This window comes from Scyliorhinus torazame, chromosome 20 (genome assembly GCF_047496885.1).
Source record: "Scyliorhinus torazame isolate Kashiwa2021f chromosome 20, sScyTor2.1, whole genome shotgun sequence".
NCBI lineage: Eukaryota > Metazoa > Chordata > Chondrichthyes > Carcharhiniformes > Scyliorhinidae > Scyliorhinus > Scyliorhinus torazame.
The window spans coordinates 42,363,193-42,389,174 of record NC_092726.1 but is presented as its reverse complement, the minus strand read 5'-3'; the positions used below and the strand labels follow the sequence as shown (position 1 = coordinate 42,389,174).

The 25,982-nt window shown below is 50.4% G+C and overlaps 5 non-coding genes and 1 pseudogene across 5 annotated transcripts; all 6 read left to right on the top strand.

The window, feature by feature from the left end:
• Positions 1-624: 624 nt before the first annotated feature.
• On the top strand, positions 625-815 carry LOC140397731 (U2 spliceosomal RNA). Its single transcript, XR_011937160.1, has one exon. It is a non-coding gene; the product is annotated as a U2 spliceosomal RNA (small nuclear RNA).
• Positions 816-1,601: 786 nt separating this feature from the next.
• LOC140397217 (U2 spliceosomal RNA) lies at positions 1,602-1,792 on the top strand. The gene has a single exon (XR_011936766.1). It is a non-coding gene; the product is annotated as a U2 spliceosomal RNA (small nuclear RNA).
• A 785-nt stretch (positions 1,793-2,577) lies between these two features.
• Positions 2,578-2,768, top strand: LOC140397530 (U2 spliceosomal RNA). The gene has a single exon (XR_011936965.1). It is a non-coding gene; the product is annotated as a U2 spliceosomal RNA (small nuclear RNA).
• Positions 2,769-8,577: 5,809 nt separating this feature from the next.
• Positions 8,578-8,767, top strand: LOC140397864 (U2 spliceosomal RNA). The gene has a single exon (XR_011937288.1). It is a non-coding gene; the product is annotated as a U2 spliceosomal RNA (small nuclear RNA).
• Positions 8,768-14,910: 6,143 nt separating this feature from the next.
• Positions 14,911-15,091, top strand: LOC140397158 (U2 spliceosomal RNA; annotated as a pseudogene).
• A 10,115-nt stretch (positions 15,092-25,206) lies between these two features.
• LOC140397403 (U2 spliceosomal RNA) lies at positions 25,207-25,391 on the top strand. The gene has a single exon (XR_011936855.1). It is a non-coding gene; the product is annotated as a U2 spliceosomal RNA (small nuclear RNA).
• The last annotated feature ends 591 nt before the right edge of the window (positions 25,392-25,982 follow it).

The following is a 25,982-nucleotide window of genomic DNA, read 5'->3' as shown; positions in this document are numbered from 1 at the left end:
CGAGCCGATGGACTCGCGGACTTGCGGCAGCCAGGCTCCGTTTTCAGCTGATATGCCACACAGATTTCCTGCTGCTTTTTACAGGCCACTCACCTTCACACTCGGATGCCGACTTGCCTTCTCCTCACTTCAGTTACCACATCCCTTCATCCTGCACAACGGGGAAGTGTGGCGACAGACTGAACGGCATCCTGTTTGGATGTAGGTACACCTTCACGGCGTCTCTTTTCGTTCTCCTGACTCCATGACCAACACGCCAGGGTGGAGCTCAGGGAGACTAGACATTGCCCTCTGTTGGATTCCGCCAGTACTTGCTGCTTGCACGGATTGCCCTTTGTTCGGCAAAGGTGGAGATTACTTCGACTCCCTCCGTTGGGTGTCACTGGGACTTCACAGCGTCTCCATTTCATCTGGTGACGACAGGGGACGGCTTGCCAGACGATGTCTTCGTGTTGTGTTTACTGGTTCTGCATGCAGAGACTCCACCGTGCTCGGCCAAGCTGGATGTCTCTTGACCAACAGTGAGCGTAGACTAAAAGTTCCAAAGCACAGTCGAGCGCAGCAAGGTGCACCTGAATGTCGGTGGACGAGGAGGACAAGAGCCATTGCCGGAAAATATGGGCTATCGCTTCTCGGCCTTTTGGTTCAGATCAAGTGTAGTATTTGTTCTTATCAGTTTAATATCTGATATGTCCTCAATCTGGGGACCGAATATTAAATTGATTTTTACCACTCGGCGATGGTTCAGGGGCTTGCTCCTTCCGCTCCACGCATCAACCTGGTCTTGCAGTGCTTCCAGGAATGGTGCCCTCTCCCAGCTTTCGGGCGCAAAATGTATAAAAGCAGACAATGCCGCAAAACCTGGCTTCCCCTTTTCTCTCTTGTCCAGTTGTCTCATCCTGACCAATTTAAGGCCTTTCAGGCTCCAAAGCATTGCTAGCTTTTCTGCTGGCGGGAGCTTCGTGCACGAATGTTGCGAGCCGATGGACTCGCGGACTTGCGGCAGCCAGGCTCCGTTTTCAGCTGAAATGCCACTCAGATTTCCTGCTGCTTTTTACAGGCCACTCACCTTCACACTCGGATGCCGACTTGCCTACTCCTCACTTCAGTTACCACATCCCTTCATCCTGCACAACGGGGAAGTGTGGCGACAGACTGAACGGCATCCTGTTTGGATGTAGGTATACCTTCACGGCGTCTCTTTTAGTTCTCCTGACTCCACGACCAACACGCCAGGGTGGAGCTCAGGGAGACTAGACATTGCCCTCTGTTGGATTCCGCCAGTAGTTTCTGTTTGCACGGATTGCCCTTTGTTCGGCAAAGGTGGAGATGACTTCGACTCCCTCTGGTGGGTGTCACTGGGCCTTCACAGCGTCTCCATTTCATCTGGTGACGACAGGGGACGGCTTGCCAGATGATGTCTTCGTGTTGTGTTTTACTGGTTCTGCATGCACAGACTCCACCATGCTCGGCCAAGCTGGAGGTTTCTTGACCAACAGTGAGCGTAGACTAAAAGTTCCAAAGCACAGTCGAGCGCAGCAAGGTGCACCTGAATGTCGGTGGAAGAGGAGGACAAGAGCCATTGCCGGAAAATATGGGCTATCGCTTCTCGGCCTTTTGGCTCAGATCAAGTGTAGTATCTGTTCTTATCAGTATAATATCTGATATGTCCTCAATCTGGGGACCGAATATTAAATTGATTTTTAGGACTCGGAGATGGATCAGGGGCTTGCTCCTTCCGCTCCACGCATCAACCTGGTCTTGCAGTGCTTCCAGGAATGGTGCCCTCTCCCCGCTTTGGGGCGTAAAATGTATAAAAGCAGAAAATGCCGCAAAACCTGGCTTCCCCTTTTCTCTCTTGTCCAGTTGTCTTATCCTGACCAATTTAAGGCCTTTCAGGCTCCAAAGCTTGGCTAGTTTTTCTGCTGGCGGGAGCTTCGTGCACGAATGTTGCGAGCCGATGGACTCGCGGAGTTGTGGCAGCCAGGCTCCGTTTTCAGCTGATATGCCACACAGATTTCCTGCTGCTTTTTACAGGCCACTCACCTTCACACTCGGATGCCGACTTGCCTTCTCCTCACTTCAGTTACCACATCCCTTCATCCTGCACAACGGGGAAGTGTGGCGACAGACTGAACGGCATTCTCTTTGGATGTAGGTATACCTTCACGGCGTCTCTTTTCGTTCTCCTGACTCCACGACCAACACGCTAGGGTGGAGCTCAGGGAGACTAGACATTGCCCCCTGTTGGATACCGCCAGTACTTGCTGCTTGCACGGATTGTCCTTTGTTCGGCAAAGGTGGAGATTTATTCGACTCTCTCCGTTGGGTGTCACTGGCCTTCACAGCGTCTCCATTTCATCTGGTGACGACAGGTGACGGCTTGCCAGACGATGTCTTCCTGTTGTGTTTCACTGGTTCTGCATGCTCAGACTCCACCGTGCTCGGCCAAGCTGGATGTCTCTTGACCAACAGTCAGCGTAGACTAAAAGTTCCAAAGCACAGTCGAGCGCAGCAAGGTGCACCTAAATGTCGGTGGACGAGGAGGACAAGAGCCATTGCCGGAAAATATGGGCTATCGCTTCTCGGCCTTTTGGCTCAGATCAAGTGTAGTATCTGTTCTTATCAGTTTAATATCTGATATGTCCTCAGTCTGCGGACCGAATATTAAATTGATTTTTAGGACTCGGAGATGGTTCAGGGGCTTGCTCCCTCCGCTCCACGCATCAACCTGGTCTTGCAGTGCTTCCAGGAATGGTGCCCTCTCCCCGCTTTGGGGCGCAAAATGTATAAAAGCAGAAAATGCCGCAAAACCTGACTTCCCCTTTTCTCTCTTGTCCAGTTGTCTCATCCTGACCAATTTAAGGCCTTTCAGGCTCCAAAGCATTGCTAGTTTTTCTGCTGGCGGGAGCTTCGTGCACGAATGTTGCGAGCCGATGGACTCGCGGACTTGTGGCAGCCAGGCTCCGTTTTCAGCTGATATGCCACACAGATTTCCTGCTGCTTTTTACAGGCCACTCACCTTCACACTCGGATGCCGACTTGCCTTCTCCTCACTTCAGTTACCACATCCCTTCATCCTGCACAACGGGGAAGTGTGGCGACAGACTGAACGGCATCCTCTTTGGATGTAGGTATACCTTCACGGCGTCTCTTTTCGTTCTCCTGACTCCACGACCAACACGCTAGGGTGGAGCTCAGGGAGACTAGACATTGCCCCCTGTTGGATACCGCCAGTACTTGCTGCTTGCACGGATTGTCCTTTGTTCGGCAAAGGTGGAGATTTCTTCGACTCCCTCCGTTGGGTGTCACTGGCCTTCACAGCGTCTCCATTTCATCTGGTGACGACAGGTGACGGCTTGCCAGACGATGTCTTCCTGTTGTGTTTTACTGGTTCTGCATGCTCAGACTCCACCGTGCTCGGCCAAGCTGGATGTCTCTTGACCAACAGTGAGCGTAGCCTGAAAGTTCCAAAGCACAGTCGAGCGCAGCAATAGCGCACAACAGTCCATCAATTGTATTTAAACAGTGCCCTCGAGTCAATTAAATGCATTTCAACAGTGCCCGATTGTGAATCAAATGCATTTAAACAGTGCCCTAAGTTAAATCAAATGCATTCAAACAATGCCCTACAGTAAACCAAACGTTTTTGAACAGTGCTTTCTAGTAAATCAAATGTATTTAAATAGTGCCCTACAGTAAATGAAATGCATTTAAACAGTGACACAGTAAATCAAATGTATTTAAACAGGCGCTGCAATAAATTAAATGCGTTTAAACAGTGCCCTACCGGAAACTAAATGCATTTAAAAAGTGCCATGAAGTAAATCAAATGCATTCAAACAGTGCCCGACAGTGAGCCAAATATATTAAATCGTGATTTATAGTAAATTAATTGCATTTAAACAGTGCCTGACAGTAAATCAAAAGTATTTAAATTTGCGCCTTGGAATAAATTAAATGCGTTTACACAGTGTCCGACACGAAATCAAACGCATTGAAACAATGCCCTCCAGTAAGTCAAGTGCATTTAAACAGTGCCCGGCAGCAAACTAAAGGCATTTAAACAGTGCCCTGCAGTAAATCAAATGCATTTAAACTGCCCGACAGTAAATCAAATGTATTTAAACAGTGCCCCAGAATACATCCAAAGTATTTAAACAGTGTACTGCAGTGAATAAAATATAATTAAATAGCGCACAACAGTCCATCAAATGTATTTAAACAGTGCCCCAGAATACATCCAAAGTATTTAAACAGTGTACTGCAGTAAATCAAATATAATTAAATAGCGCACAACAGTCCATCAAATGCATTTAAACATTGCCCTCGAGTCAATTAAATGCATTTAAACAGTGCCCTACAGTAAATCAAATGCATTTGAACAGTGGCCTAAAATAAATCAATTATATCTAAACGGTGCCAAATGTATTTAAACAGTTCTTTATAGTAAATTAAATGCATTTAAACAGTGCCGACAATAAATCAAATGTATTTAAACAGTGCCCCGACAGTCAATCAAATGCGTTTAAACACTGCGCAAGAGTAAAACAAATACTTTTAAACAGTGCACCACAGTAAATCAAATGCATTTAAACAGTGCCCTACAGTAAATCAAATGCATTTAAACAGTGCCCTATAGTAAATCAAATGCATTTAAACAGCGCCCAACAGTAAATCAAATGCATTTTGTTCCCTACAGTAAACTAATTGCATTTAAATAGTGCCCGATACTCAAATGCATTTAAACATTGCCCTCCTGTGAATCAAAAGCATTTAAACAGTGTTCTACGTTAAATCAAATACATTTAAACAGTGCCCTACAGTAAACCAAATGCATTTAAACAGTGACATAGTAAATCAAATGTTTTTAAACAGGCGCTACAATAAATCAAATGCATTTAAACAATATCCTACAGTGAACTAAATGCATTTTTAAAATGCCCTGCAGTGAATCAAATGCATTCAAACAGTGCCCTACAGTATACGAAATGCTTTTAAACAGTTTCTGACAGTTAACTGAATGCATTTAAAGAGTGCCCAACACTCAAATGCATATAAGTAGTGCCCTACAGTAAATTAAATGAATGTAAACAGTGCCCTGTTGTAAACCAAATGCGTTTAAATAGTGCGGTGAAGTAAATGAAATGCACTTAAACTGTGCCCTACAATAAATCAAACGCATTTTAACAGTGCCCATAGTAAATCAATGCATTTAAACAGTGCCCTACAGGAAATCAAATGCATTTATACAGTGCCCTACAGTAAACCAAATGCATTTAAACAGTGCCCTATAGTCAATCAAATGTATTTAAACAGTGCCCCACAGTCAAACGGACCTTATTTAAACAGAGCCTTACAGTAACACACCAATTAAAAGTGCCCTACTGTAATCGGACTTAAAATGTGCCCGATAATAAATCATGTTTTTAAACATTAAACATGTTTATGTAAAGCGAATTGCTTTGGAGACCTAAAAAACAACTTTCCCGAGGCCAGTATATGCCCTTCCAAAAACTGAACGGGATCCAGCCAAAATAATACTGTTCCATATTTCTATCCAGCATATTAATTCTGCTCCATTTTAATATGCAGCCATATTAAAACGGCTCCATATTAATACTGTTCCATATTAATACTCTTCCACATTAATACTGTTCCATATTAATACTGTTCCATATTCGTGCTGCTTCATTTTAAGACCGTTACAAATGAGTACTGTTCCCTATTAATGTCCAGCATATAAACATTGTTCCATATTAATATTCGCTCATATTATAACTTTTCCATATTAGTAGTGTTCCATATTAATACTGTTCTATATGATTACTGTTACATATTAATATCCAGCCATGTTAACGCTGTTCCATATTAGTACTGTTCCATATTAATATCTGGCCATTTTAATATCCGGCTATATTAACACTGTTCCATACTAATACAGTTCCATATTAACATCCAGCCACATTCCATATTAATAATAATTATCTTTGTCACAAGTAGTCTTACATTAACACAACAACGAAGTTACTGTGAAAAGCCCTTCGTCGCCACATTCTGGCGCCTGTTCGGGGACACAGAGGGAGAATTCAGAATGTCCAATTCACCTAACAAGCACGTCTTTCGGGCCTTGTGGGAGGAAACCGGAGCACCCGCAGGAAATGTACGCAGACACCGGGAGAACATGCAGGCTCCGCAAAGAGAGTGACCCAATCTAGGAATCAAATCTGGGACCCTGGAGCTGTGAAGATATGGTTCCATATTAATACTGTTCCATATTAGTACTGTTCCATATTAATATTCAGCCATATCAATACTATTCCATATTAATACGGTTCCAAGTTAATATGCAGCCATATTAATACTGCTCCATATGAATAATGTTCCATATTAATATCCAGCCACATTAATGCTGTTCCATACCAATATGGTTCCATATTAATATGCAGCCAGATTAATACGTTTTTGCTCAATGCCTGCTACCCCGCCCCCCACATGGAGGTTGGACATGGCCCGACTTGCCCAGAATGCTTTGTGCAAGAAAATATCACAGGCCACAGATGACTATATTATTAATAACTAGAATGGGGAAGTCCCGCCCTTCACGCTCTGGGAGGCCACGAAGGCTGAGATCAGGGGTGATATCATGGCCAAGAACGCACGTAGAGACAAGGTAGAGAGGGCGGCTAGGCGACAGTTGTGGACTCCATACTGGAGGTAGACAGGCGATACTCTGAGGGCCCGAACAAAGAACTCCTGGCGCAGAGGAAAAAGCTACAAATGGACTTTGATCTGCTCTCCACGAGGGAAGCATTGCAGCAACTCCGCCAGGTACGGGAGACCCTTTACGAACACGGAGATAAAGCCAGCCACTGCTGGTTCGCCAGCTGAGAAAGCAGGCAGCCACGGGGGTAATAGCTCAGATTAGAAGCAGCAGACCGAATCCAGTGGCAGAGCCAAAAAATGTCTACGAGGCATTTGAGACCTTCTACCGGGGGCTATTCACCTACAAGCCCTCAGCTTAGGGATGAAACAGTTCATCGATGGATGGGACACGCCAGTTGTGACACAGGCTGAAAATGGGACTGGAAGCACCTGTAAAACTGGGAGAAGGATAGCGCAGTGGTGAGCCCTCGTTCCTCATGGTCCCGCCCGCCCCACACATCCCTGTGACGATGGATGTGGCTGTCCTGCAACCCAGTTTTGTGTAGAAGCTGGGATTCGTCTTTCTGGAGCGCAGGAGGTTAGGGGGAATCTAAACAAGACTTCAACGTCATAAAGATTTTTTTTTAATGATAGAAATGGATAGATCCTCTGCCCCCAATTGCTCGACTGCATAAATCCCACCTTAGTTAGTGTCCCAATCCACCGGACTTTCCACAACACCATATCCAGCTATGCTCAGGAAGAATAATTGTTTTCCTATCCAGCCGACTGTTCTATATTGAAGAAGCTGGTGAACTTTAGAAGGACAATTCTGCCTTCCTATCCACACTGCTGTTCACACATCAGTGCACTACGTCGAGATATACTTTGGACTGACTTTTCTGTGTCATATTTGGCTCTATTGTTCATAAAAACAGATCAAGCTGAGCTGTACGAGATCTGCGTGTCCCCAGTGCACTCTGCTGAACACATCCAGATATAGTCTGGAGTAATATTTCGCTCTTCCGTTCTAACCTGGTGCTCCAACGGACACATGCACCTGCCCTGCAGCCGAACATGTATGTGTTTCATTTCCCAACCACTGTCCACACCCACTGACCCAAGCTGTACTTCAGAAGCCAATCTGCCTGTGCCATTCGCCTTGGATTGTTTCGAAATCCCACGTCAGGCTCGAATGCAGGTTACGATTCTTTATAGAATCATAGAATCCCTACAGAGCGGAAGGCGGGTCATTCGGCCCAACGAGTCTGCACCAGCCCTTAGAAAGAGCAACCTATTTAAGCCCACACCGCCACCCTATCCTCATTCCCGCAACCCAAACTAACCTAAAGGGCAATTTAGCACGGCGAATCCACCTGACTTGCACATATTTGGACTGTGGGAGGAAAACAGAGAACCCAGAGGAAACCGTGTCAGAGAAAGTGCAAACTCCACATGGACAGACATCCGAGGCTGGAATTGAACCTGGGTTGCTGGCGCGCTGAGGCAAGCGTGCAAACTACTGTGACACCGGATTGCAGCCTCCTGGACTCTGCACTGCACAGATTCACCGTGTAGGACAATCTCTGGGGTCTCTGACAGCCTCTTTTTTGTTTTACAATGAAATACACAGTTCTTAAAATTTAGAGTAGTCAATAATTCTTCCAATTTATGGTGGCTAATCCACCTACCTCTCACATCTTTGAGTTGTGGGGTGAGACTCACGCAGAACCGGGGAGAATGTGCAAACTCCACGCGGCCAGTGACCCGGGGCCGGGGTCGCAATGTGGACTGGGAACTTCAGGAAATTAGGAGAGCAAAAACGGTACATGAAAGTATACAGGCAGGTAAAATGAACGAACGTCCTAAGTAATTTTACCAGCTCATTAAGGGTAAAAGGATAACTCGGGAAATAGCCGGAAAACATGGGCTATCGCTTCTCGGCCTTTTGGTTCAGATCAAGTGTAGTATCTGTTCTTATCAGTTTAATATCTGGTATGTCCCCTTCGGGGGTCCGAATATTAAATTGATTTTTGGGACACGGAGATGGTTCAGGGGCTTTCTTGGTCCGCTCCAGGCATCAACCTGGTCTTGCAATGTTTCCAGGAATGGTGCCTTCACCCCGCTTTGGGCACAAATAGTGCAAAAGCAGAAAATGGCGCAAAACCTGGCTTCCCCTCTTCTGTCTTGTCCAGTTGTCTCATCCTGACCAATTAAAAAAATTTCAGGCTCCAGAGCATTGCTAGCTTTTCTGCTGGCGGGCGCTTCGCGCACTAATGTCGTGAGCCTATGGGCTCGCGGACTTGCGGCAGCCAGGCTCCGTTTTCAGCTGATATGCCAAACAGATATCCTGCTGCTTTTTACAGGCCACTCACCCTCACCCTCGGATGCCGACTTGCCTTCTCCTCACTTCAGTTACCACATCCCTTCATCCTGCACAACGGGGAAGTGTGGCGACAGACTGAACGGCATCCTGATTTGGATGTAGGTACACCTTCACGGCGTCTCTTTTCGTTCTCGTGACTCCACGACCAACACGTCAGGGTGGAGCTCAGGGAAACTAGACATTGCCCCCTGTTGGATTCCGCCAGTACTCGCTGCTTGCACGGATTGCCCTTTGTTCGGCAAAGGTGGAGATTTCTTCGACTCCCTCCGTTGGGTGTCACTGGGCCTTCACAGCGTCTCCATTTAATCTGGTGACGACAGGGGGCGGCTTGCCAGACGATGTCTTCCTCTTGTGTTTTACTGGTTCTGCATGCACAGACTCCACCGTGCTCGGCCAAGCTGGAGGTCTCTTGACCAACAGTGAGCGTAGACTAAAAGTTCCAAAGCACAGTCGAGCGCAGCAAGGTGCTCCTGAAAGTCGGTGGACGAGGAGGACAAGAGCCATAGCCGGAAAATATTGGCTATCGCTTCTCGGCCTTTTGCCTGAGATCAAGTGTAATCTCATTTAATCGTGGGAAGCTGAGAATCTCGATGACGATCGTGGATTGGAGAACTCGGAGGAATTGAAGTCGTCAAAGAGGAAACGTTTGGAGCCCGGCTGCTATTGGTGGATCCACATACTGGCCTAAACCTCTGGTTTAGGCCTAACGCCGATACAGTTCAGACCCAACGTACGAGCTATGGATGCAGCTGCATCCCGACCACCAGGCTGGGGAGTGCGAAACACTGTCCGAGTCACAGTGAAGAAAACGGAAGGAGAGTCACCTTTGGATCGGATACTCTTCGTGAAGCGGGTGCTGCTCGAGTGTTGTGGGTTTAAAGCAACAGAAATCTTCTGCTTGCAAAACTTCCCCAAGAATGGCTTCTTTGATGTCACCTTCAAGAGCGGCGCAGCGTGCATCAAATTCTTGAACGTCTTCAAGGAAAAAGGTAACCAGAGTCCCCTGTCGATCCTGACTGCGGAGCCTCTGTTTACGCTACCGGCACAGCGAAATCGGGTTGTTACACTGCACACGTACAACCCCCACGTCCCTGTGTCTGATGTGCTCACGTTCCTCGCCAGGTACGCTGAGCTGAAAGTGACAGCGTGCAAGTGAAAGACACCTTCGGCATCTGGACAAGTGAGCACCAGGTCAAGGTGACCCTAAGAACGGACAGCAACGGAGCCATCCTGCATCCCCCCTCCAATTTCGCTATTGGAGTAAATCGTGGCTACCTCTACTACGTGGGACAGCCACGAGTATGCCACGCCTGTGGCAAAACGGGGCATGTTGCCGCAAACTGCAGTGTGACCTTCTGCAAGAACTGCAGCCAGGAGGGACACATGACTAAGGACTGCAAGGAAGACAAGTGCTGCAACCTGTGTGGGGAGGCCGGCCATCTTTACAGGGCCTGCCCGAAACGCGGGGCGACATATGCACAGATCATCAGCAGCGGAGTCAAAAAGGCGACCAGAGAGGAGGTGCATACACCCTCCACCGAAAAAGACACCACGGTTCAGAATGAGGAAAAGCAACAGAAGGGCCCCCAACAAAAAGAGGAGGTCTCAGCACCTCCTGACAACCCAACCCCAGCCCCATCTGATGAGGAACACTCAATGGAAGAGGAAGAGGATGGGACAAAGAATAAAGAGCCCTGGGAAACAGTGAACAGGGACAAACGAAAGAGGAAACAAAAAAACAAACTGAAGAACCCCCCGAGGGGTAGTGGCAAAAAGCGACACCTCTCAGCCGGCGCACTTCGTGCCGACACCTCATCCGATGAGGGAAAACAGGACAAGAATCGGCCTCAGATAAAGAGGCAAAGCACCAACGTGGAACGGAAGGCACAGACCCCCCAGACCACCGACCGGGAAGAAAACAAGGTCACAGACCAACCCCCGATAGTAACGAGCAGCAACAACCCAGGTGAAGACCGGCCTGCAACCCCAACACCTACTGACTGCCACGACGAACCCCCGGGCTACACCCCCCCCCCCCCCAATGCATCTGCATCAAAATCACGGGGCCAGTACGGACCAGAACAGTATTCTCAGCCCTGCAACTGTGCTAAAGTTTGCGAACACCACCGGCATGTTGGGGAACATTCAACAGCTGGAACAGCCAACTGTATAGACTCTGGACTCTTGAGACGGGTAAATCTATCTTTTATAATGGGTTTAAAAATTGCATCCATAAATGTGCGAAGCATCAAAGATACTTCGCGGTGTGTAGCCACACTCAACTATTTGGCAAATGTAAAAGCTGACCTACTGTTCCTGCAGGAGTGCGGAATTCCGCACCTCAGCAACTACAGGCGCTGGTCGAGCTGGTGGTCCCACGGGCCATCCATCTGGTCAGGAGGAAACGACTGCCGCTCCTCCGGCCTGGGTATTCTGCTGCGGGGAGGCAACTTCACCATCTCCGACGTTAAGGAGGTGGTGGGCGGGCGCCTCCTCGTAGCAGACGTGAAATACAAAAACACCCCTCTCAGACTTATTAATGTGTACGTCCCGGCCGTAGAAAGCGAGCGGCTGGCAGTTCTTCAGCAACTCCCACTGCTGTTGGCCACCTCCAAGCCGGTCATCCTGGGTAGCGACTTCAACTGCATCATCGATGCGGCTGGACGATCCAGCAAAGCCGACAGCAAACTAGACGCTACGTCCAGACTCCTGATGGAAACGGTAAAAGACGCCAAGCTGCTCGACGTCTGCAGCAACCCTGCAGACGGCGCGCAGCGTAGATACACATGGTCACGGCCAGACGGGTCCGTCCGCTCCAGGATAGACTTCTTTTTTGTGTCCCGAGCTTTCACGGTCACGTCCACCGACGTAACGCCGGTGTTCTTCTCTGACCACTGCCTCCTACTGGCCGACTGCCACCTGCAGGAAGACCAGGGGGTAGGCAGGGGGACATGGAAGCTAAATGTAAAACTGCTGACCCCTGATAACATCGAGGAACTCGGGAGGGATTACAAAGGTTGGAGAACCGTGAAACCCCTCTTTGAGGCCCCACATCTCTGGTGGGAAGCAATCAATGGTAATATCAAGAGGTTTTTCATCCTCAAGGGCGTTCAAAAGGTAAGAGAGACGAGGGGTCATGTCCAGGCTCCAGAAAAGTATGCAAAATTTGCTCCAGCTGCAGTCGATGGGGGTGGATGTCAAGGAGGATCTCCAAGAGGTGAAGAGCCAGCAAGCCTCGATCTACACCTCGGAGGCCTCCAAGGTTATCTTCCGTTCCAGAGTCCGCTCCGTGGAGCAGGACGAAAAGTGCTCACGCTTCTTCTTCCAAAAGGTGCACAGAGAGACCTCTGTGATCAGCAGCCTGAAGGAAGAAGGTGGCTCTGAAAAGTCATCGCAGTCTGACATCCTGAGGATCAGCCAATCCTTTTATGCCGGACTGTATGACCTGAAGCCAACAGATAGCACTGTTTCCCAGACCTTCCTGTCGACTATCACGGAGGTCATAGGCGACAGCGAGCTGGAAAACCTGGACAAACCACTAACTCTGGACGAGCTGACAAAGGCCGCCAAGTCCTTCGAGACGAGTAAAACTCCCGGAAGCGACGGCTTACCGGTTGAGTTGTATTCGGCTCTGTGGGACTGGATGGGCCCAGACCTGCTGGAAGTGTACGAGAGTATGCTTCTGGAAGGCAGCATGTCAGAGTCCATGAGGAAAGGCATCATCACCCTCATCTACAAACAGAAGGGGGAAAGGGAAGAAATTCGAAATTGGCGACCCATTTCACTGTTGAATGTGGACTACAAAATTCTAGCAAAGGTCATCGCCAATCGGGTCAGGTCTGCTCTGGAGTCGGTGATCCACCCTGACCAGACCTGTGCTGTACCCGGCAGGAAGATCTCTGATAGCCTCGCGCTACTCAGGGATACGATCGCCTACGTGCAGGACAGGGGGGTGGACACTTGCCTCATCAGCCTTGACCAGGAGAAGGCTTTTGACAGAATATCGCACACCTGCATGATGGATGTGCTCTCCAAAATGGGGTTTGGGGAGGGAATTCGCAATTGGATCAAACTGCTCTACACAAACATCTATAGCGCAGTCTCAATCAATGGGTGGGAATCAGAAAAGTTCCAGATCAGATCTGGAGTCAGGCAGGGCTGCCCTCTCTCCTCTGCCCTTTTTGTGTGCTGCATAGAACCTTTTGCCGAGTCCATCAGGAGGGATCCGGGTATAAGAGGAGTGACGATCCCAGGCAGTGGAGGCATGCAAGTCAAGGCCTCCCTGTACATGGACGACGTTGCCGTCTTCTGCTCGGATCCTGCGTCTGTACGCAGGCTCTTGACCACCTGCGACCAGTTTGAACTGGCCTCTGGAGCCAAGGTAAACCGGGGCAAGAGCGAGGCCATGTTCTTTGGGAACTGGGCCGACCGGTCCTTTGTCCCCTTCACTGTCAGGTCCGATTACCTGAAGGTGCTGGGGATATGGTTCGGAGCTGCTGGGGCGTGCACCAAAAACTGGGAGGAGCGCATAGGAAAGGTAAGACAGAAACTGGGCTGGTGGGAGCAACGCTCCCTCTCCATTGCGGGCAAAACCCTGGTCATCAGGTGTGAGGTACTCTCGGTGCTACTGTACGTGGCGCAGGTCTGGCCCATAACCCGACCCTACGCCACAGCAGTCACCCGGGCCATCTTCAAATTTATCTGGCGATCCAAGATGGACCGTGTCCGAAGGGACACCATGTACAAACCTCTGGAGAAGGGAGGGCGGAACGTACCCAACGCCTCCCTCATCCTGCTGGCCACCTTTGTGTCCAGCTGCATCAAGCTGTGCGTGGACCCCCAGTATGCAAACACCAAGTGTCACTACATACTGAGGTTCTACCTGTCCCCGGTGTTGTGAAGGATGGGCCTGGCCTCATTGCCGCGGAACGCTCCAAGTAGTTGGACCGTACCGTACCACCTGTCCTTCGTGGAAAAGTTTTTGAAGAAAAACACCTTTGACCACAAGGCAATGAAGCAGTGGTCAGCACGTAATGTCCTCGAGGCCCTCAGGGAAAAGGAGACCGTGGAGGACGTTGGATGGTTCCCTGAGCAGACTGCCAGAGTCATCTGGCAGAACACCTCATCACCAGAACTTTCAAACAAGCACCAAGACCTAGCTTGGCTGGTGGTGAGAAGGGCCCTCCCTGTCAGATTCTTCATGCACACCCGAAGGCTCTGCACCAATGCACGCTGCCCTCGGAGTGGCTGTGGGGGAAATGAGACGGTCACACACCTCCTTGTGGAATGTGCCTTTGCAAAGAAGGTCTGGAGAGAGATGCAGTGGTATTTGTCAAGGTTTATCCCAAACAGATCTGTGACACAGGACTCTGTGCTCTACGGACTGTTTCCATGGACACACACCGAGACAAATATCAACTGCTGCTGGAAGGTCATCAACTCGGTAAAAGACGCTCTTTGGTCTGCCCGAAACTTGCTGATCTTCCAGTGCAAAGAATTGTCCTCGACCGAGTGTTGCAGACTGGCACATTCCAAGGTCCAGGACTACGTGCTGAGGGACGCACTCAAGCTTGGGGCAGCTGCCGCCAAGGCGCAATGGGGAAAGACCACTGTGTAAAGTCTTTCCAGCAAATGTACACCGAGGGGAGCGTAACAGTGTAAAGCCCCTCGGTCTGGGCAACCAACACTCCAATGTATAAAACAAACATGACAATGTAAATATTTAAGAAGGAATTGTAATGTAAAGAGTGATATGTGTATGACAATATCAAAATTGAATGAAAGAAAGTCAAGGCAACATGTAACCCTGCCGGAAATGTACAGTCAAGACAATTTGAAATGTTTCTGTCATGCTCATGATAAATTTTTATGAATAAAGTATATTTTTTTGATAAAAAAAAAAAAAAATCTGTTCTTATCAGTTTAATATCTGATATGTCCTCAATCTGGGGACCGAATATTAAATTGTTTTTTAGGACTCGGAGATGGTTCAGGGGCTTGCTCCTTCCGCTCCACGCATCAACCTGGTCTTGCAGTGCTTCCAGGAATGGTGCCCTCTCCCCGCTTTGGGGCGCAAAATGTATAAAAGCAGAAAATGCCGCAAAACCTGACTTCCCCTTTTCTCTCTTGTCCAGTTGTCTCATCCTGACCAATTTAAGGCCTTTCAGGCTCCAAAGCATTGCCAGTTTTTCTGCTGGCGGGAGCTTCGTGCACGAATGTTGCGAGCCGATGGACTTGCGGCAGCCAGGCTCCGTTTTCAGCTGTTTTGCCACACAGATTTCCTGCTGCTTTTTACAGGCCACTCACCTTCACACTCGGATGCCGACTTGCCTTCTCCTCACTTCAGTTACCACATCCCTTCATCCTGCACAACGGGGAAGTGTGGCGACAGACTGAACGGCATTCTCTTTGGATGTAGGTATACCTTCACGGCGTCTCTTTTCGTTCTCCTGACTCCACGACCAACACGCTAGGGTGGAGCTCAGGGAGACTAGACATTGCCCTCTGTTGGATACCGCCAGTACTTGCTGCTTGCACGGATTGTCCTTTGTTCGGCAAAGGTGGAGATTTCTTCGACTCTCTCCGTTTGGTGTCACTGGCCTTCACAGCGTCTCCATTTCATCTGGTGACGACAGGTGACGGCTTGCCAGACGATGTCTTCCTGTTGTGTTTTACTGGTTCTGCATGCTCAGACTCCACCGTGCTCGGCCAAGCTGGATGTCTCTTGACCAACAGTGAGCGTAGACTAAAAGTTCCAAAGCACAGTCGAGCGCAGCAAGGTGCACCTGAATGTCGGTGGACGAGGAGGACAAGAGCCATTGCCGGAAAATATGGGCCATCGCTTCTCGGCCTTTTGGCTAAGATCAAGTGTAGTCTCATTTGATCGAGAGAAGCTGAGGATTTCCATGTCGATCGTGGATTGGACAACTCGGAGGGATTGAAGTCGGCAAAGAGGAAACGTTTGGAGCTTGGCTGCTATTGGTGGATATACATGCTGGCCTAAACCTCGGGTTTAGGCCTAATGCCGATACAGTTTCACACCCAACGTACGAGCTATGGATGCAGCTGCATCCCGACCACCAGGCTGGGGAGTGCGAAACACTGTCCGAGTCACAGTAAAGAAAACGGAGGGAGAGTCACCTTTGGACCGGAAACACTTCGTGAAGAGGGTGCTGCTCGAGTGTTGTGGGTTTAAAGCAACAGAGATCTTCTGCTTGCAAAACCTCCCCAAGAATGGTTTCTTTGATGTCACCTTCAAGAGCGTCGCAGCGTGCATCAAATTCTTGAACGTCTTCAAGGAAAAAGGTAACCAGAGTCCCTTGTCGATCCTGACTGCGGAGCCTCTGTTTACGCTACCGGCACAGCGAAATCGGGTTGTTACACTGCACACGTACAACCCCCACATCCCTGTGTCTGATGTGCTCACGTTCCTCGCCAGGTACGCTCAGATGAAAAGTGACAGCGTGCAAGTGAAAGACACCTTCGGCATCTGGACAAGTGAGCACCAGGTCAAGGTGACCCTAAGAATGGACAGCAACGGAGCCATCCTGCATCCCCCCTCCAATTTCGCTATTGGAGTAAATCGTGGCTACCTCTACTACGTGGGACAGCCACGAGTATGCCACGCCTGTGGCAAAACGGGGCATGTTGCCGCAAACTGCAGTGTGACCTTCTGCAAGAACTGCAGCCAGGAGGGACACATGACTAAGGACTGCAAGGAAGACAAGTGCTGCAACCTGTGTGGGGAGGCCGGCCATCTTTACAGGGCCTGCCCGAAACGCGGGGCGACATATGCACAGATCATCAGCAGCGGAGTCAAAAAGGCGACCAGAGAGGAGGTGCATACACCCTCCACCGAAAAAGACACCACGGTTCAGAATGAGGAAAAGCAACAGAAGGGCCCCCAACAAAAAGAGGAGGTCTCAGCACCTCCTGACAACCCAACCCCAGCCCCATCTGATGAGGAACACTCAATGGAAGAGGAAGAGGATGGGACAAAGAATAAAGAGCCCTGGGAAACAGTGAACAGGGACAAACGAAAGAGGAAACAAAAAAACAAACTGAAGAACCCCCCGAGGGGTAGTGGCAAAAAGCGACACCTCTCAGCCGGCGCACTTCGTGCCGACACCTCATCCGATGAGGGAAAACAGGACAAGAATCGGCCTCAGATAAAGAGGCAAAGCACCAACGTGGAACGGAAGGCACAGACCCCCCAGACCACCGACCGGGAAGAAAACAAGGTCACAGACCAACCCCCGATAGTAACGAGCAGCAACAACCCAGGTGAAGACCGGCCTGCAACCCCAACACCTACTGACTGCCACGACGAACCCCAGGGCTACACCCCCCCCCCCCCAATGCATCTGCATCAAAATCACGCGGCCAGTACGGACCAGAACAGTTTTCTCAGCCCTGCAACTGTGCTAAAGTTTGCGAGCACCACCGGCATGCTGGGGAACATTCAACAGCTGGAACAGCCAACTGTATAGACTCTGGACTCTTGAGACGGGTAAATCTATCTTTTTATAATGGGTTTCAAAATTGCATCCATAAATGTGCGAAGCATCAAAGATACTTCGCGGTGTGTAGCCACACTCAACTATTTGGCAAATGTAAAAGCTGACCTACTGTTCCTGCAGGAGTGCGGAATTCCGCACCTCAGCAACTACAGGCGCTGGTCGAGCTGGTGGTCCCACGGGCCATCCATCTGGTCAGGAGGAAACGACTGCCGCTCCTCCGGCCTGGGTATTCTGCTGCGGGGAGGCAACTTCACCATCTCTGACGTTAAGGAGGTGGTGGGCGGCCGCCTCCTCGTAGCAGACGTGAAATACAAAAACACCCCTCTCAGACTTATTAATGTGTACGCCCCGGCCGTAAAAAGTGAGCGGCTGGCAGTCCTTCAGCAACTCCCACTGCTGTTGGCCACCTCCAAGCCGGTCATCCTGGGTGGTGACTTCAACTGCATCATCGATGCGGCTGGACGATCCAGCAAAGCCGACAGCAAACTAAACGCTACGTCCAGACTCCTGATGGAAACGGTAAAAGACGCCAAGCTGCTCGACGTCTGCAGCAACCCTGCAGACTGCGCGCAGCGTAGATACACATGGTCACGGCCAGACGGGTCCGTCCGCTCCAGGATAGACTTCTTTTTTGTGTCCCGAGCTTTCACGGTCAGGTCCACCGACGTAACGCCGGTGTTCTTCTCTGATCACTGCCTCCTACTGGCCGACTGCCACCTGCAGGAAGACCAGGGGGTAGGCAGGAGGACGTGGAAGCTAAATGTAAAACTGCTGACCCCTGAGAACATCGAGGAACTCAGGAGGGATTACAAAGGTTGGAGAACCGTGAAACCCCTCTTTGAGGCCCCACATCTCTGGTGGGAAGCAATCAAGGGCAATATCAAGAGGTTTTTCATCCTCAAGGGCGTTCAAAAGGTGAGAGAGAGACGAGGGGTCATGTCCAGGCTCCAGAAAAGTATGCAAAATTTGCTCCAGCTGCAGTCGATGGGGGTGGATGTCAAGGAGGATCTCCAAGAGGTGAGAGCCACCAAGCCTCGCTCTACACCTCGGAGGCCTCCAAGGTTATCTTCCGTTCCAGAGTCCGCTCCGTGGAGCAGGACGAAAAGTGCTCACGCTTCTTCTTCCAAAAGGTGCACAGAGAGACCTCTGTGATCAGCAGCCTGAAGGAAGAAGATGGCTCTGAAAAGTCATCGCAGTCTGACATCCTGAGGATCAGCCAATCCTTTTATGCCGGACTGTATGACCTGAAGCCAACAGATAGCACTGTTTCCCAGACTTTCCTGTCGACTATCACGGAGGTCATAGGCGACAGCGAGCTGGAAAACCTGGACAAACCACTAACTCTGGATGAGCTGACAAAGGCCGCCAAGTCGTTCGAAACGAGTAAAACTCCCGGAAGCGACGGCTTACCGGTTGAGTTGTCTTCGGCTCTGTGGGACTGGATAGGCCCAGACCTGCTGGGTGTACGAGAGTATGCTTCTGGAAGGCAACATGTCAGAGTCCATGAGGAAAGGCATCATCACCCTCATCTACAAGCAGAAGGGGGAAAGGGAAGAAATTCGAAATTGGCGACCCATTTCACTGTTGAATGTGGATTAGAAAATTCTAGCTAAGTTCATCGCCAATCGGGTCAGGTCTTCTCTGGAGTCGGTGATCCACCCTGAACAGACCTGTGCTGTACCCGGCAGGAAGATCTCTGATAGCTTCGCGCTACTCAGGGATACGACCGCCTATGTGCAGGACAGAAGGGTGGACACCTGCCTCATCAGCCTTGACCAGGAGAAGGCTTTTGACAGAATATCGCACACCTACATGATGGATGTGCTCTCCAAAATGGGGTTTGGGGAGGGAATTCGCAATTGCATCAAACTGCTCGACACAACCATCTATAGCGCAGTCTCAATCAATGGGTGGGAATCAGAAAAGTTCCAGATCAAATCCGGAGTCAGGCAGGGCTGCCCTCTCTCCTCTGCCCTTTTTGTGTGCTGCATAGAAACTGTTGGCCGAGTCCATCAGGAGGGATCCGGGTATAAGAGGAGTGACGATCCCAGGCAGTGGAGGCATGCAAGTCAAGGCCTCCCTGTACATGGACGATGTGGCCGTCTTCTGCTCGGATCCTGCGTCTGTACGCAGGCTCTTGACCACCTGCGACCAATTTGAACTGGCCTCGGGAGCCAAGGTAAACCGTGGCAAGAGCGAGGCCATGTTCTTTGGGAACTGGGCCGACCGGTCCTTTGTCCCCTTCACTGTCAGGTCAGATTACCTGAAGGTGCTGGTGATATGATTCGGAGTTGCTCGGGCGTGCACCAAAAACTGGGAGGAGCGCATAGCAAAGGTAAGGCAGAATCTGGGCTGGTGGGAGCAACGCTCCCTCTCCATTGCGGGCAAAACCCTGGTCATCACGTGTGAGGTACTCTCGGTGCTACTGTACATGGTGCAGGTCTGGCCCATAACCTGACCCTACGCCACAGAAGTCACCCGGGCCCTCTTCAAATTTATCTGGCGATCCAAGATGGACCGTGTCCGAAGGGACACCATGTACAAACCTCTGGAGAAGGGAGGGCGGAACGTACCCAACGCCTCCCTCATCATGTTGGGCACCTTTGTGTCCAGCTGCATCAATCTGTGCGTGGACCCCCAGTATGCAAACACCAAGTGTCACTACATACTGAGGTTCTACCTGTCATCGGTGTTACGAAGGATGGGCCTGGCCTCATTGCCGCGGAACGCTCCAAGTAGTTGGACCGTACCGTACCACCTGTCCTTTGTGGAAAAGTTTTTGAAGGAGAACACCTTTTACCACAAGGCAATGAAGCAGTGGTCAACACGTAATGTCGTCGAGCAACGAGTATGCCACACCTGTGGCAAAACGGGGCATGTTGCCACAAACTGCAGTGTGACCTTCTGCAAAAACTGCAGGCAGGAGGGACACATGACTCAGGACTGCAAAGAAGACAAGTGCTGCAACCTGTGTGAGGAGGCCGGCCATCTTTTCAGGGCCTGCCCGAAATGCGGGGCAACATATGCACAGATCATCAGCAGCGGAGTTAAAAAGATGATCAGAGAGGAGGTTCATACACCCTTCACCGAAAAAGATACCACGGCACAGAATAAGGAAAAGCAACAGAAGGGCCCTCAACAAAAAGGGGAGGACCCAGCACCTCCTGAAAACCCAACCCCAGCCCTATCTGATGAGGAACACTCAATGGAAGAGGATGGGACAAAGAACAAAGAGCCCTGGGAAACAGTGAACAGGGACAAACGAAAGAGAAAACAAAAAAACAAACTGAAGAACCCCATAATGGGGAGTGGCACAAAGCGACACCTTTCAGACAGTACACTTAGTGCCGAAACCTCCTCCGACGAGGGTAAACAAGCCAAGGATCGGCCTCAAATAAAGAGGCAAAGCACCAACGTGGAACGGGAGGCACAGACCCCCCAGACCACAAACCGGGAAGAAAATAAAACCCGCCGAGACAATCAACCCCTGGCTCATGGGAACACCAATATGACCAACGGCCACCAAACGCCGGACATCGAAAACAAGGTCACAGACCAACCCCCGGAAAGTAACAAGAAGCAACAACCCAGGCGAAGACCGGCCTGCAACCCCAACACCAACTGACTGCCACAACGGACGCCAGGGCTACACTCCCGCCCCCCCCTCAATACATCTGCATCAAGTTCACTAGCCAGTGCGGACCAGGACAATTTTCTCAGCCCTGCAACTGTGCTAAAGTTTGCGAGCACCACCGGCATGCTGGGGAACATCCAACAGCTGGAACAGCCAACTGTATAGACTCTGGACTCTGAGACTGGTAAATCTATCTTTATATAATGGGTTTTAAAATTGCATCCATTAATGTGCGAAGCATCAAAGATACTTCGCGGTGTGTAGCCACACTCAGCTACTTAGCAAACGTGAAAGCCGACCTACTGTTCCTGCAGGAGTGCGGAATTCCGCACCTCAGCAACTACAGGCGCTGGTCGAGCTGGTGGTCCCACGGGCCATCCATCTGGTCAGGAGGAAACGACTGCCGCTCCTCCGGCCTGGGTATTCTGCTGCGGGGAGGCAGCTTCACCATCTCCGACGTTAAGGAGGTGGTGGGCGGGCGCCTCCTCGTAGCAGACGTGAAATACAAAAACACCCCTCTCAGACTTATTAATCTGTACGCCCCGGCCGTTAAAAAGTGAGCGGCTGGCAGTCCTTCAGCAACTCCCACTGCTGTTGGCCACCTCCAAGCCGGTCATTCTGAGCGGTCACTTCAACTGCATCATCGATGCAACTGAACGATCTGCCGGAGCCGACACAAACTAGACGCTACGTCCAGACTCCTGATGGAAACGGTAAGAGACGCCAAGCTGCTCGACGTCTGCAGAAACCCTGCAGACGGAGCGCAGCGTAGATACGCATGGTCACGGCCAGACGGGTCCGTCCGCTCCAGGATAGACTTCTTCTTTGTGTCCCGTGCTTTCACGGCCATGTCCAAGATGTATGGCCGGTGTTCTTCTCTGACAACATCCTCCTGCTGGCCGACTGCCACCTGCTGGAAAACCAGGCTGCAGGCAGGGGGACATGGAAGCTGAATGTAAAACTGCTGAACCCTGAGAACCTCGAGGAACTCGAGAGGGATTACAAAGGTTGGAGAACCGTGAAACCCCTCTATGAGGCTCCACATCTCTGATGGGAAGCAATCAAGGGGAATATCAAGAGGTTTTTCATCCTCAAGGGCGTTCAAAAGGCGAGAGAGAGACGAGGGGATCATGTCCAGGCTCCAGAAAAGTATGCAGAATTTGCTCCAGCTGCAGTCGATGGGGGTGGATGTCAAGGAGGATCTCCAAGAGGTGAAGAGCCAGCAAGCCTCGCTGTACAACTCGGAGGCCTCCAAGGTTATCTTCCGTTCCAGAGTCCGCTCCGTGGAGCAGGACGAAAAGTGCTCACGCTTCTTCTTCCAAAAGGTGCACAGAGAGACCTCTGTGATCAGCAGCCTGAAGGAAGAAGATGGCTCTGAAAAGTCAACGCAGTCTGACGCCCTGAGGATCAGCCAATCCTTTTATGCCGGACTGTATGACCTGAAACCAACAGATAGCACTGATTCCCAGACCTTCCTGTCGACTATCACGGTGGTCTTAGGCGAGCTGGAAAACCTGGACAAACCACTAACTCTGGATGAGCTGACAAAGGCCGCCAAGTCCTTCGAGACGAGGAAAACTCCCGGAAGCGACGGCTTACCGGTTGAGTTGTATTCGGCTCTGTGGAACTGGATGGGCCCAGACCTGCTGGAAGTGTACGAGAGTATGCTTCTGGAAGGCAGCATGTCAGAGTCCATGAGGAAAGGCATCATCACCCACATCTACAAGCAGAAGGGGGAAAGGGAAGAAATTCGAAATTGGCGACCCATTTCACTGTTGAATGTGGATTCCAAAATTCTAGCCAAAGTCATCGCCAATCGGGTCAAGTCTGCTCTGGAGTCGGTGATCCACCCTGACCAGACCTGTGCTGTTCCTGGCAGGAAGATCTCTGAGAGCCTCGAGCTACTCAGGGATACGATCGCCTATGTGCAGGACAGGAGGGTGGTCACATGCCTCGTCAGCCTTGACCAGGAGAAGGCTTTTGACAGAATATCGCACACCTACATGATGGATGTGCTCTCCAAAATGGGGTTTGGGGAGGGAATTCGCAATTGGATCAAACTGCTCTACACAAACATCTATAGCGCAGTCTCAATCAATGGGTGGGAATCAGAAAAGTTCCAGATAAATCCGGAGTCAGGCAGGGCTGCCCTCTCTCCTCTGCCCTTTTTGTGTGCTGCATGGAACCTTTTGCCGAGTCCATCAGGAAGGATCCGGGTATAAGATGAGTGACGATCCCAGGCAGTGGAGGCATACAAGTCAAGGCCTCCCTGTACATGGACGACGTTGCCGTCTTCTGCTCGGATCCTGCGTCTGCACGAAGGCTCTTGACCACCTGCGACCAGTTTGAACTGACCTCGGGAGCCAAGGTAAACCGTGGCAAGAGCGAGGCCATGTTCTTTGGGAGCTGGGCCGACCGGTCCTTCGTCCAATTCACTGTCAGGTCAGATTACCATGGGATATGGTTCGGAGCTGCTGGGGCATGCACCAAAAACTGGGAGGAGCGCATAGCCAAGGTAAGACAGGAACTGGGCTGGAGGGAGCAACGCTCCCTCTCCATTGCGGGCAAAACCCTGGTCATCAGGTGTGAGGTGCTCTCGGTGTTACTGTACGTGGCGCAGTTCTGACCCTACGCCACAGCAGTCACCCGGGCCAACTTGAAATTCATCTAGAGATCCAAGATGGACCGTGTCCGAAGGAAGGAGATGGCTCTGTAAAGTCATCGCAGTCTGACATCCTGAGGATCAGCCAATCCTTTTATGCCGGACTGTATGACCTGAAGCAAACAGATAGCACTGTTTCCCAGACCTTCCTGTCGACTATCACGGAGGTCATAGGCGACAGCGAGCTGGAAAACCTGGACAAACCGCTAACTCTGGATGAGCTGACAAAGGCCGTCAAGCCCTTCGAGACGAGTAAGACTCCCGGAAACCTCTGGAGAAGGGAGGGCGGAACGTACCCAACGCCTCCCTCATCCTGTTGGCCACTTTTGTGTCCAGCTGCATCAAGCTGTGCGTGGACCCCAAATATGCAAACACCAAGTGTCACTACATACTGAGGTTCTACCTGTCCCCCGTTTTACGAAGGATGATCCTGGCCTCAGTGCCGCGGAACGCTCCAAATCGTTGGACCGTTCCATACTACCTGTCCTTCGTGGAAAGGTTTTCGAAGAAAAACACCTTTGACCACAAGGCAATGAAGCAGAGTTCAGCACGTAATGCCCTCGAGGCCCTCAGGGAAACGGAGAACGTGGAGGACGTTGGATGGTTCGCTGAGCAGACTGCCAGAGTCGTCTCGCAGAACGACTCATCACCAGAACTTTCAAACAAGCACCAAGACCTAGCTTGGCTGGTGGTGAGAAGGCTCTGCGCCAATGCACGCTGCCCTCGGAATGGCTGTGGGGGAAATGAGACGGTCACACACCTCCTTGTGGAATGTGCCTTTGCAAAGATGGTCTGGCGAGAGATGCAGTGGTATTTGTCAAGGTTTATCCCGAGCAGCTCTGTGACACAGGACTCTGTGCTCTACGGATTGTTTCCAGGGACACACACCGAGACAAATATCAACTGCTGCTGGAAGGTCATCAACTCGGTAAAAGACGCTCTTTGGTCTGCCCGAAACTTGCTGATCTTCCAGTGCAAAGAATTGTCCTCGATCGAGTGTTGCAGACTGGCACATTCCAAGGTCCAGGACTACGTGCTGAGGGACGCACTCAAGCTTGGGCCAGCTGCCGCCAAGGCGCAATGGGGAAAGACCACTGTGTAAGGTCCTTCCAGCAAATGTACACCGAGGGCCGGGTAACAGTGTAAAACCCCTCGGTCTGGGCAACCAACACTCCAATGTATAAAAGAAACATGACGATGTAAATATTTAAGAAGGAATTGTAATGTAAAGAGTGATATGTGTATAATAAGATCAAAATTGAATGGAAGAAAGTCAAGGCAATGTGTAACCCTGACGGAAATGTAGTCAAGACAATTCGAAATGCTCTGTAATGCTCATGATAAATTTTATTAATAAAGTATATTTTTTTGAATAACATTTTAAAAAAAAAATCTGTTCTTATCAGTATAATATCTGACGTGTCCTCTATCTGGGGACCGAATATTAAACTGATTTTTAAGACTCGGAGATCGTGCAGGGGATTGCTCCTAACACTCCACGCATCGACCTGGTCTTGCCATGCTTCCGGGAATGGTGCCTTCACCCCGCTTTGGGGAGCAAAGGTGCGAAGGCAGAAAATGGCGCAAAACCTGCCTTCCCCTTTTCTGTCTTGTCTCGTTATCTCATCCTGACCAATTTAAGGCCTTTCAGGCTCCAAAGCATTGCTAGCTTTTCTGCTGGCGGGAGCTTCGTGCACTAATGTTGCGAGCCGGTGGACTCGCGGACTTTCGGCAGCCAGGCTCCGTTTTCGGCTGATATGCGCACAGATTTCCTGCTGCTTTTTACAGGCCACTCACCCTCACCCCCGGATGCCGACTTGCCTTCTCGTCATTTCACTGACCAAAGCCCTTCATCCTGCACAACAGAGAAGTGTGGCGACAGACTGAACGGCATCCTGATTTGGATGTAGGTGTACCTTCACGGTGTCTCTTTTCATTCTCCTGACTCCACGACCAACACGCTAGGGTGTAGCTCAGGGGGACTAGACATTGCCCCCTGTTGGATTCCGCCAGTACTTGCTGCTTGCACGGATTGCCCTTTGTTCGGCAAAGGTGGAGGTTTCTTCGACTCCCTGCGTTGGGTGTCACTGGGCCTTCACAGCGTCTTCTTTCCTTCTGGTGACGACAGTGGAAGGC